Below are 11,108 nucleotides of genomic sequence, written 5' to 3'. Positions count from 1 at the left end.
TCCGTTTTAGTTTACATGTCCTGCGCGTATACCTAGGTTGCCAATTTTATCACCGTAATATAAACTATATAACACAAAAAATTATACTGGTTGAAAATAGAACATCTGAAGTTTATAATGGTACATTTTATGTAATATATGACTTCTGTTAGGTAGGTCAAATTGATGACCTAGGGGTACATGCACGCCTTGTAAACTGAGAGAGAGGGACTACTATTTTTGGTACAGAACACATTTTCCACTTGTCGATAACATACAGCTCACTGATGAAGGCCCAATAGAGGAGCCCATAATTAACTGGAAGGGAGGCTTCACATGAATCCGGCCCAGGTACATGCTCATGGTTCCCTAAACATAAATAAGTAAATAAATAAATGAATAAAGCTAAATGCTCATGCACCAGTTCTTTAAATTCACGATTTGAAAAGTCAAATTTTAATAGGAGGATATTATTTCCTATGAGAGTGTCGTTACATTCAGTCGATGTTATTCTTAGGCAAAGATAGCGACCAATCTTCTTTCTCCCACCATTTTCTTCCTGCAACCAGCGGACCCATGCAAATCCTAGTCAACGTCATAAATAGTTCCGGTCCATTTTTATTTTTCGATAAAAATGCCCAACCCAGCCGAACACATTGGCGACACCACTTTATCATCCGCCTTGGTGCGCTCACCACGCCACCACCGTCCGGCCCTGTCAACATAGTGAATCAGGAGAGGACTGTAGTTGTGAGTATGGCAGTACAGACCCACCTGATCCACTCCCCAACACAAGCAAGCGCCTCTTTTACTACTCAGATGCACCCCTTGTTTTTTTACTCTAATCCACCCTGCTGATATCTGGGACCCACATCATTGTCAACGTATAGTCAATTAACGACAGAATTGCACCACTTTTTTTGAGGATTTGTTCGGAGGAGCACGCTATAAACTGGGTTGTGCGGTCTCTATGGCCCGTCTAACAACATGACCAGCCCAGCAGTTTTTTCTTTGGGAAAATAGGTAGCCCATTATTTCTTTTTGAAGAATACCCAAGCTAGGCCTATTTGTTTTCTCTGAGTTAGTGGGCTGCAAATCTTTCAAGACGAGGAGGGAGGCATTCCTGCCTGGCCAAAGAGTATGGGCGGTATATCTTAAAAGTAATATCAAAGGGGTTGCAAATTCCAAAAAAATATAGCAAATGGGCAATTAGTTTCGTTTTTTGTTTTTATTCTTCACTAATATTTTATATTTCATTGGATTTTAACATGATATATTACTAATTTATTTTTAAATTTGTTTTAGTATGCTACTAATTTTTGGATTAAGAATATTTTGTTCCCTAGCAAAAATATGCGACTTTTTAAAATTTAGCACATTTTTTAGTTCAATTTTTTAACCCTCGCACTGACCAGAACATGGGCAGCGATTCTAATAATGGAAAATGGGCTTCAATAAATTCCATATGAATTAGCAAATGGGCAGTAAATTATAGAAATAATAGCAAATGGGTTGTACATGCCACGGATTTCGAGGCTGACTTGCTTACACAAGGCTTTGTAAGTCAACACACGATTCTAGCAGCAGTGACTGTTGGATGTCCATCCAACGGGCAAAGTGCTTCTTCAATCTCTGATCTTCCTGCTCCAGCCACCTAAACCAGTGCCGGCAGGACTGCCTGCTTCCTCCTCTTGTGGCCGACTGTGATGTTGCACAGGCTTCACCGGCCCACCCTACTCCCTCCGCTGGCCTGGCCATCCCTCTACACACCCCCACCTCCTGTTATTCTCATGTGACATAGCCTCACGCCACAGCTGAATGAGTCAACCGTCATACTCTCCTCAGTGTGGGCATCCACTGTTGTGTCTTGATATGTCTCCAACATATCTATAATTTTTTATTGTTCCATGTTGTTATATTATCAATCTTAGATGTTTCTAATCATTTTATAGTCATTTTATATGATTTTTTGCTACTAACCTATTGACATAGTGCCAAGTGTCAGTTGCTATTTTTCCCCTGTTTTTTACATCACAGAAAATCAACATCAAACGGAGTCCAAATGCCATGAAACCGTACGGATAATTTTTATGGGACAAAAGGAACACAACGGGCCCCGGCTGCGCCTGGGGGTGCCTCGAGGGAGGCACAACCCACTAGGGTGCACCAGGAGGCCCAGGCGCGCCCTGGTGTGTTGTGCCCACCTCGGGTGCCCCCCGGGCCTCCTCTTTGCTCTATAAATACCACAATATTCCCAAAACCCTAGGGGGTCGACAAAATATTGATCCAACTGCCGCAGAGTCCAGAACCACCAGATCCAATCTAGACACCATCTAGGATGGGGTTCACTACCTCCATTGGTGCCTCTCCGATGATGCGTGAGTAGTTCTTTGTAGACCTTCAGATCCTTAGTTAGTAGCTAGATGGCTTCATCTCTCTCTATCTCCCTTGATTCTCAATACAATGGTCTCTTGGAGATCCATATGATGTAACTCTTTTGTGTGTGTTTGTTGGGATTGATGAACTTTGAGTTTATGATTAGATCTATCTTTTTATATCCTTGAAAGTATTTGAGTTTCTTTGATCTCTTTTATGCATGATTTCTTATAGCCTCGTATTTCTTCTCCAATATTTGGGTTTTGTTTGGCCAACTTGATCTATTTATCTTCCAATGGGAAGAGGTGCTTTGTAGTGGGTTCGATCTTACGGTGCTTGATCCCAGTGACAGAAGGGGAACCGACACGTATGTATCGTTGATACTAAGGATAAAACGATGGGGCTACCTCTACATAAATAGATCTTGTCTACATGATGTCATCATTCTTATTGCATTACTCCGTTTCTCCATCAACTTAATACACTAGATGCATGCTGGATAGCGGTCAATGTGTGGAGTAATAGTAGTAAATCAAGGCAGGAGTCGGTCTACTAATCTTGGACGTGATGCCTATGTAATGATCATTTCCTGGATATCGTCATGAGTATTTGAAGTTCTATCAATTACCCAACAGTAATTTGTTCACCCACCTTTTGCTATTTTTCTCGAGAGAAGCCACTAGTGAAACCTACGCCCCCGGGTCTCTTTCTCATATTATTTGCCTTTGCAATCTAGTTTTATTTGCTTTTATTTTCAGATCTATTAATCCAAAAAACCCCAAAAATCTTTGCTGCACTTTATTTTATTTGCGATCTATTTATTCAATCACCAATTTGTGGCACCAATTTGTGGCACCGTTACCCGAAAGGGGTTGACAACCCCTTTAACATGTCGGGTTGCGAGGATTTGTGATCTGTGTGCAGGGGCTGTTTACATCGTGTTGCTGGGTTCTCCTACTTGTTCGATAACCTTGGTTTCATATCTGAGGGAAATACCTACCGCCGCTGTGCTGCATCATCCCTTCCTCTTTGGGGAAATACCGATGTAGCTTCAAGTGACATCATGTCTTTGCCAGCTCCAGGTCGTTCCATTCCTAGGCCTGCAATCGTCCAGTGCGTTGGTGCTCTAGGCGCGGTGTGCTCAACATTCAACAAACGACAATCATCAAAATAGGGATGTACATGGAGAGGCTGACAGTAGGGACCCCCATGGTCCATGGCCGCACGCAAGAAACACTCTCCTTATTACGCGAAAAAATGATTCCTCCCACTGACATTTGGGGCGCACTGGTTCGGAGGCTGGCCTGTGGGCCTACTAAGTTGACGCATATGTAGGGCTTTGTCAACTTAGTCAACAAACGGTTCTAGCAGCAGGACCGTTGGATTTTAGTCGAACGGTCCTGGCGCTTCTTCAATAGCTGCTCTTCTTGCACCATCCGCCCAAACTAGCGTCGGCGAGAACGCCTGCTATGCCTCCAATGGTCGGTTGTGCTGCCGCGGAGGCCTCACCGCCCCATCCTACTCCCACCGCTGGCCAGACCATCCCTCTACTGTCTACTCACCCACAACCCGTGTTCATCTGCGGCGACGGCAGCCTCACATCGCAGCCTAACCAGTCAACCCTTGTACTCCTCTCCGCATGGGCATCCACTGCCGCGTCTTCCTCAGCTCCGCGACGTCCCCTTCCAGGCCTCGCCATCGTCCAACGCCTTGGTGCTCTCGGCACGGTGTGGTCAACATGGTCAAGGAACAACTTCCATCGGAAGAGGACTGAATGTGGAGAGGCTGATAGCTGGGTCCACGGCCGCGGCAAGGAAGTGCAACCTTATTACACGTAAAATAATTATTCTTCCACCTGACAGCGGAGACCCACCGGAAGGGACTCTATATTTTGTGAAAAAAATGTTTCCCCTTGATAGCTGGGACCTACCAGTTACATCTGCGCACGCAAGGATGTGCGTCCATATTATGGGTAAAAAAATTGATTCTCCCCCTGACTGTTGGGACCCACCATCAATAACTTCGCACACAAGGAAGTGCCTCCTTATCCTCCCCGGCAGCCGGGACCCACCTGGTCGAAGCGTACCTAGCGTTCTCATTCTAGTCGCGAACGTGTACGTACATACTGGTCGATCGATCTCTCTGCAACGATGAATTGTGGCCGAGCAAGCAGCGACACATGCAGTAGTAGAGCCCCCAATGTAGCAGTTCAGGCAGTCCGGTCAAAACCGTGTACACGTACGTACAGCCATATGCTAAAAATATGGCCACGTACGTACATACGGGCGGGGTCTCGAACGTGTACTTGCGCATTTGTACGACCAGGGCTTGTGTACATGGAGAGCCAATGCACGACAGCAACGGCGTCCTGTTCATCGGAAGCCAACCGGTTAGGTCGGAACAGAGAAACTGCGTCGTGTTCATCGGGAGGCAACGGAATACGTCATGTTCATCGGGAGCCAACTGGCTTGGACGGAATAGCCAAAACGAGGTCTGGCATACCGCAGAACAGAGGAAACGAGCCTTCTGTTCGACCACGAACAGTCGAAACGAGGTCCTGTTCATCGGGAAGGGTATGGCGTACCGCAAAACGAAGGAAACAGACTGTTCGACCACGTACGATCGAAACGGGGTCCTATTGATCGGGAGAGGTATGGCGTACCGCAAAATGGAGGAAACAAACTTGTGTTGGAGCGCCTACGGTCGAAACAGGGGTCCTGTTCATCGGGAGGGGTGTGGCTTACCGCAAAACGGGACTCCACGGGCTACTGTTCATCCACCATCGACTTCCTCCAGCTCCCACCTGCTACTGTGTATCCACTGTCGACTTCCTCCAGCCTCCACCAGCTACTGTTCATCCACGGGGTCCTGTTTATCCAGCCTCCCCCGTCTACTGTTCATCTAGCCCTCCACGGGGTCCTGTTCATCCAGCCTCCACCGGCTACTATTCAACCAGCCCTCCACAGGGTCATGTTCAACTAGCCCATCCATGGGGTCCTGTTCAACCAGCCCTCCACATGTGGGGTCCCTCCACCGGCTACTGTTCATCCACTACCACCTCCTCGACCGGGTCCTATTCATCCAGCGGTAATGGCCTCTAATACAACTGGATCCTGTTCATCCAACCCCCACCGGGAACTGTTCACGCAACCCCCACCGGGAACTATTCATCAAGAGGCAGCTTCGATCAGCTTCAGTTAGCAACAGTAGCGAAGGAATCACTCGGGTTCAGTTACGTAGCTAATGCAATCACTCGGGTTCATTTAGAGCCCAACGCCTCGCTCAAGTTCAGTTAGAGCGACACGTCTCGCACACACGCGTGTACGTGTATGAAAGAAACGTGCAAACCTCCATGCATCGCTTGTCCCCGACCACCCACCGTAACTGGGAACTCCTCGAAATTTTCCTCGCCCTCGCTTCTACCATGATATTTTCCGTCATGGATGGCCCAAAGAATGTCACACAGGTGCGTCTCCGGCCCGCCCAGGACGAAAAGCCCATTTTCTGTCATGATTTTTGTCACAAAAGTAGGAGCCCACCACATCTATGATGGTACCCGGTTTTGTCATAATTATCATCATAGAAGTGTCATAAGCATGGCAGAAAAAAATTCGTTCAGCCCAAAATGTCACAGATGTGTCTTTTTTTGTAGTGCTATATCGTCAATGAACGTTAAGCGTGCGACCCTACGGGTTCGAGAACTATGTAGACATGACCGAGATACCTCTTCAGTTAAAAACCAATAGCGGAACCTGGATGCCCATATTGGTTCCTACATATTCTATGAAGATCTTTATCGGTCGAACCCTATGACAACATACGTACTTCCCTTTGTCTGTTGGTATGTTACTTGCCCTAGATTCGATCGTTGGTATCTTCATACCTAGTTCAATCTTGTTACCGGCAAACCTCTTTACTCATTCTGTAATACATCATCTCTTAACTAACTCCTTAGTTACTTTGCTTGCAAGATTCTTGTAATGTATTACCGAGAGGGCCAGAGATACCTCTCCGATACTCGGCGTGAAAAATCCTAATCTTGATCCATGCCAACTCAATAGACACCTTCGGAGATACCTGTAGAGCATCTTTATGATCACCCAGTTACGTTGTGACGTTTGATAGCACACAAGGTATTCCTCTGGTATCCGGGAGTTGCATGATCTCATAGTCTAAGGAATATGTATTTGACATTAAGAAAGCAATAGAAATAAACTAAACGATCATATTCTAAGCTAACGAATGGGTCTTGTCCATCACATCATTCTCCTAATGATGTGATACCGTTATCAAGTGACAACACAAGTCTATGGTTACGAAACCTTGAAAGTGCGTTATATCGACTACAGGGGGGTGAATAGGCGATTTTTATGAAAGTCTTCAAAATGTGGGAGTTATGAAGACAAACATTAGAAATAAACCTAATACCTTGCAGCAGAAGGTAGACTACACTAGGCAAGCCATAGTCAAGTATTCAATAGAGTGAAAGCACAATGACTAATAGCAGCAATGTAGTAAGGATCAGGTAGGAAGATATTATGAAGCCAAACAGAACACGCAGTCACTCAGTGAAGACAAAAGATAGTGCAGGCATACAATGACTTCACAAGGAGTAACAGTAAGTAAAGGAAGGGGAAGATGAAACCAGTGACTCGTTGAAGACAATGATTTGTTGGACCAGTTCCAGTTGCTGTGACAACTGTACGTCTGGTTAGGGCGGCTAGGTATTTAAACCTTAGGACACACAGTCCCGGACACCCAGTCCTGAACACGCAGCTCAGGACACCCAGTCCTCATCGTATTACCCTTGAGCTAAGGTCACACAGACCTCGCCCAATCACTCTGGTAAGTCTTCAAGGTAGACTCCCAAACCTTCACAGACTTCGCTCACTGGCAATACACAATGACTCTTGGATGCTCAGAACGCGACGCCTAACCGTCTGGAGGATGCACAGTCCTCAAGTGTAATAAGTCTTCAGATCACACAGACAAGAAGACTTAAGTGATGCCCAATTCTCTTTGGCTCTGGGTGGTTAGGGGCTTTATCCTCGCAAGGAATTCTCTCTCAAAGGCTTCGAGGTGGGTTGCTCTCAAACGACAAAAGCCGTACTCTCAATCTGAGCAGCCAACCGTTTATGGTTGTAGGGGGTGGGCTATTTATAGCCACTTGGCAACCCGACCTGATTTGTCCGAAATGACCCTGGGTCACTAAGGAACTGACACGTGTTCCAATGGTCAGATTTCAAACTCACACGGCAACTTTACTTGGGCTACAAGCAAAGCTGACTTGTCCGACTCTGGACAAGATTCGCTCTCATAGTCTTCACTCGAAGACATAGGTTTTGGTTAGGCATCACTTCAGTCATTCTGACTGGTTCTCTTGGACCCCACTTAACAGTACGGTGGTTCCTATGACTCAACACAAAAGAAAAAGAACTACGAAAGATCTAAGTCTTCGAGCTCCATAGGCTTCATGTGGTGTCTTCTCTTGTCATAGTCTTCAATGTGAATATCTTCATATACCACCTTTGACTTCAATGTCTTCATACATTTTTAGGGGTCATCTCTGGTAGGAAAACCGAATCAATGAGGGACTTCTACCTGTGTTATCCTGCAATTCTCACAAACACATTAGTCCCTCAACTAGGTTTGTCGTCAATACTCCAAAACCAACTAGGGGTGGCACTAGATGCACTTACAAACCTTAACCATCTTTGATCAATTCTACTTCTTGAGCTTGCGTTGGTTTTCCCCTTGACGAGGAAAGGGTGATGCAACACAGTAGAGATAAGTATTTCCCTCACTTAAGAACCAAGGTATCAATCTAGTAGGAGAAACGCTAAAGTCCCCAATAGATGCACCTACACAAACAATCAAACACTTGCACCCAGCCCAATAAAGGGGTTTTCAATCTGTCGGCGTTCTGGTAACGGGGGTCCCCAGACTTGCCTGCCTGCGGCCTACGGCGTGGCTCAAAGGGGGGCCCAGCGTGGCCCATCTTCACCAACACAAACCCAAGACCCTCGCGAGGGGCCAAGCCTCGCGGGGCGGACGACGCAGAGCTTCCTCAGGCATGGCCTCATCAGGCTGGCTCGCGAGGAGGCGGAAAGATCAAGGCGGGGTACCTCACGAGGTGCCCGTGACGCAAGCCATGACGACCAAGGGCGCCAGGCGGGTGCCAGCCCGCGCAGTCTCCTCCTTTCCTCTTTGGTGCAAAGGGGGCAAGCGCAGCCGCGGAGTACCGAGGCATCAGGCAAAGGCTGCCATTTCGGTGCAACGAGACCAAGACCAGGAGGACTACGAGACGGAGGTCATCGTGGAGCCCAAGACGGCGTCATCACCAGAGCTTTGCGCAGGCGAAGACTACTTTTGTCAGGATAGCTGATACTAGTTGTCCCCCTTCAAATTAGCCCGCCATTGTTGGCTCCCTTCCCGCTCGATATTTGGAAAGAGGACCAGGGCCTCTATAAATAGGACCAGCCACCCACAGAGCAAAGGGGGTTTTTCTCTAGAGAGGAGGCTCTTTAGAGAGGGGTTTGATCAGAGAAAGAGAGAGAGAAAGGTGACTGAACACCTCCCAGCAGTTCATCACCCCAGCCAAGAACAGACCCTCGCGAGGCTGTTCTTCCTTGTATTGTTCATCATCATCAGCCCAAGAGGCAATCCACCACACCACACACTGGAGTAGGGTATTACACCTCAACGGTGGCCCGAACCACTATAAACCCTGTGTCTCTTGTGTTGTTCTTTCCATTGTTTAGATCTTAGCGAGGCGGAGGGGTGCAGGTAGGTAGGAGGCGAAATCTCTGCGCGCACCCTAGTGTTCGAACCTCAAGGGTCTGCCGGAACCCGAAATCCGACATTTGGCACGCCAGGTAGGGGTGCGTCGGAATCCACCTTCTACCGCTTCGTGTCCCGTCGCATCGTCATCACCATGTCCCGGCGACTAGGCAGGCGACCCAGATCCATGGGCAGCATGGCCCGCTCGCGCAGAACCGCTCGCCTCGGGCGACCCCGTGCCCCAGGCAGCTCAAGGTCCGTAGGGCGCTGCGGGCCGCGGGCGACGCGGACAGGCTTCGACAGCTCCCACACTGCGGAAGGCGCGGTCGGCAGCAAGGGCCTCCAATCATGCCACGACCACGACACCGTACACCCGCCGGGAGCAGGCGAACTCGAGGGCCGCGCTCACGGTGGCCCGAGAGCTGCTGCAGTGCAGGCTACTGGAGGGCGGCCGCGACGTGCTGTTGGAGCGGGTGGCGGAGCTCCTGGGCTTCGCCGCCTTGGGGGCTCACCCCTTCTACACCCAGCTCCCATCTCAAGCCCAGGGCGGCCCGCGCGGGGGCTCCGCACGCGCCCGCGGGCTCCAAGGCTACTCCAACGCCAGCGAAGCTGTCAACACCGGACTGGTGGCGGCGCTGCCCCCTCCCCCGGTCCGCAAAGAAGAAGGACTTGACATGACCCGCGGCCCCAGCGGACAGCCGCGCTGCCACCCCACGATGGGCGCGTCAGGCAGGACCGTGTGGCATGCGGGGCACTGCGGCGTGGCCTTCGGGATGGCGGCGCCAGAGGAATACGTGCCCCTCATGATGGACCAAGGACACCCTCACGAGAGCGAACAAGGCTCGCTCCTCAGCCCAAGCTGGGAGGACGAGGCACCAGAAGCTGAGCCTTTCCGGGAGCCCCGGGATGGTCCCACTGGCCACGCTGGAGGCAACTATTATCAGGTACCGCTAATTCTTCAGGAGCAGGCATACGCTAACCATGGATCGTAGGAGGTGCAGGTTGCCATAGCGAGTAGCTGCCCCGCTCCCACAGTCTCCTACCCCTCGGGAGGAGGGCGCAGGGGGCTGCAGGAGAGGGGCCGGGACCCAACATCACCACCGCGGCGTTCGGAGCAAGGTGTTCTCAGGAGGTAGGCCCTCCGCTGGGGAGGTGCCTCAGGGCCTGCCCCCGGCGGAGGACCCGTGGTCGTCGGGGGAACCGGTGGCGACCGCTCTACCCCATTGGCATCCTGGTTTTCGGTCGTCATTGATGGCACTAGAGTGTGGCGCAAGGAGGGGCCCTCATCTGGCGATATGAAGCAAGGCCAGTACCTGTGAAGAAGGCCCAGTGCCTGTGAAGCTCGCCGCCCCGTGACACTCTCACGTAATAATGAGTGGGGTTGTACACGCCCCGGAGTCTCAGGGGTGTCGGCCTCAGGCCCTAGGGCTCCCTCCCACGCCCAGTGGAAGCACTTAGCTCCGCGCTGGTGAGAAGACGTCCAAGACTAGACTAGGTGCCAGACGCGGTTTGTTTGCTTTCGTTGCTTTTCCCTTCGGTTGTCGCTTTCCCCCGCTGGATTCAAGTTGGATTCGAATTTGAGATTTGCGTGTGTTCAGGGAAGGGGTGCTTAGTATCGTTCGAGCAATTTCTCGCGTTTTTGGTTACCACTTCGCCTCAGCTGCCTCCCCTCGCGAGCCCCTCGCGAGCCAGGTCAGGCCTAGCTTGCGCGCAGCCCAGACTGCCGCCGACGTGTCCTCTCAGGAGGATGTTTTATTGCAGATCCTACGAACCCAATCAGGGAACACTCGAGACACCACAACCTCCCACAGGCTGCCTCAGGGCCAGCACGGGACAAAGGTAAACTAGCCGACCAGCGCGTCGCTTAGGCCAACCACTTGGCGCGGGCGCATGGGCAATGTAGCGTCTACTAATACGATGAACACGAGTTTTACATAAGGGGCTCCCCCTCCAAAATGCTCTCACTGCCATCA

The sequence above is a fragment of the Triticum urartu genome, chromosome 3 (assembly GCF_003073215.2).
Source record: "Triticum urartu cultivar G1812 chromosome 3, Tu2.1, whole genome shotgun sequence".
In the NCBI taxonomy this organism is placed as follows: domain Eukaryota; kingdom Viridiplantae; phylum Streptophyta; class Magnoliopsida; order Poales; family Poaceae; genus Triticum; species Triticum urartu.
This window is presented reverse-complemented; position numbering follows the sequence as displayed.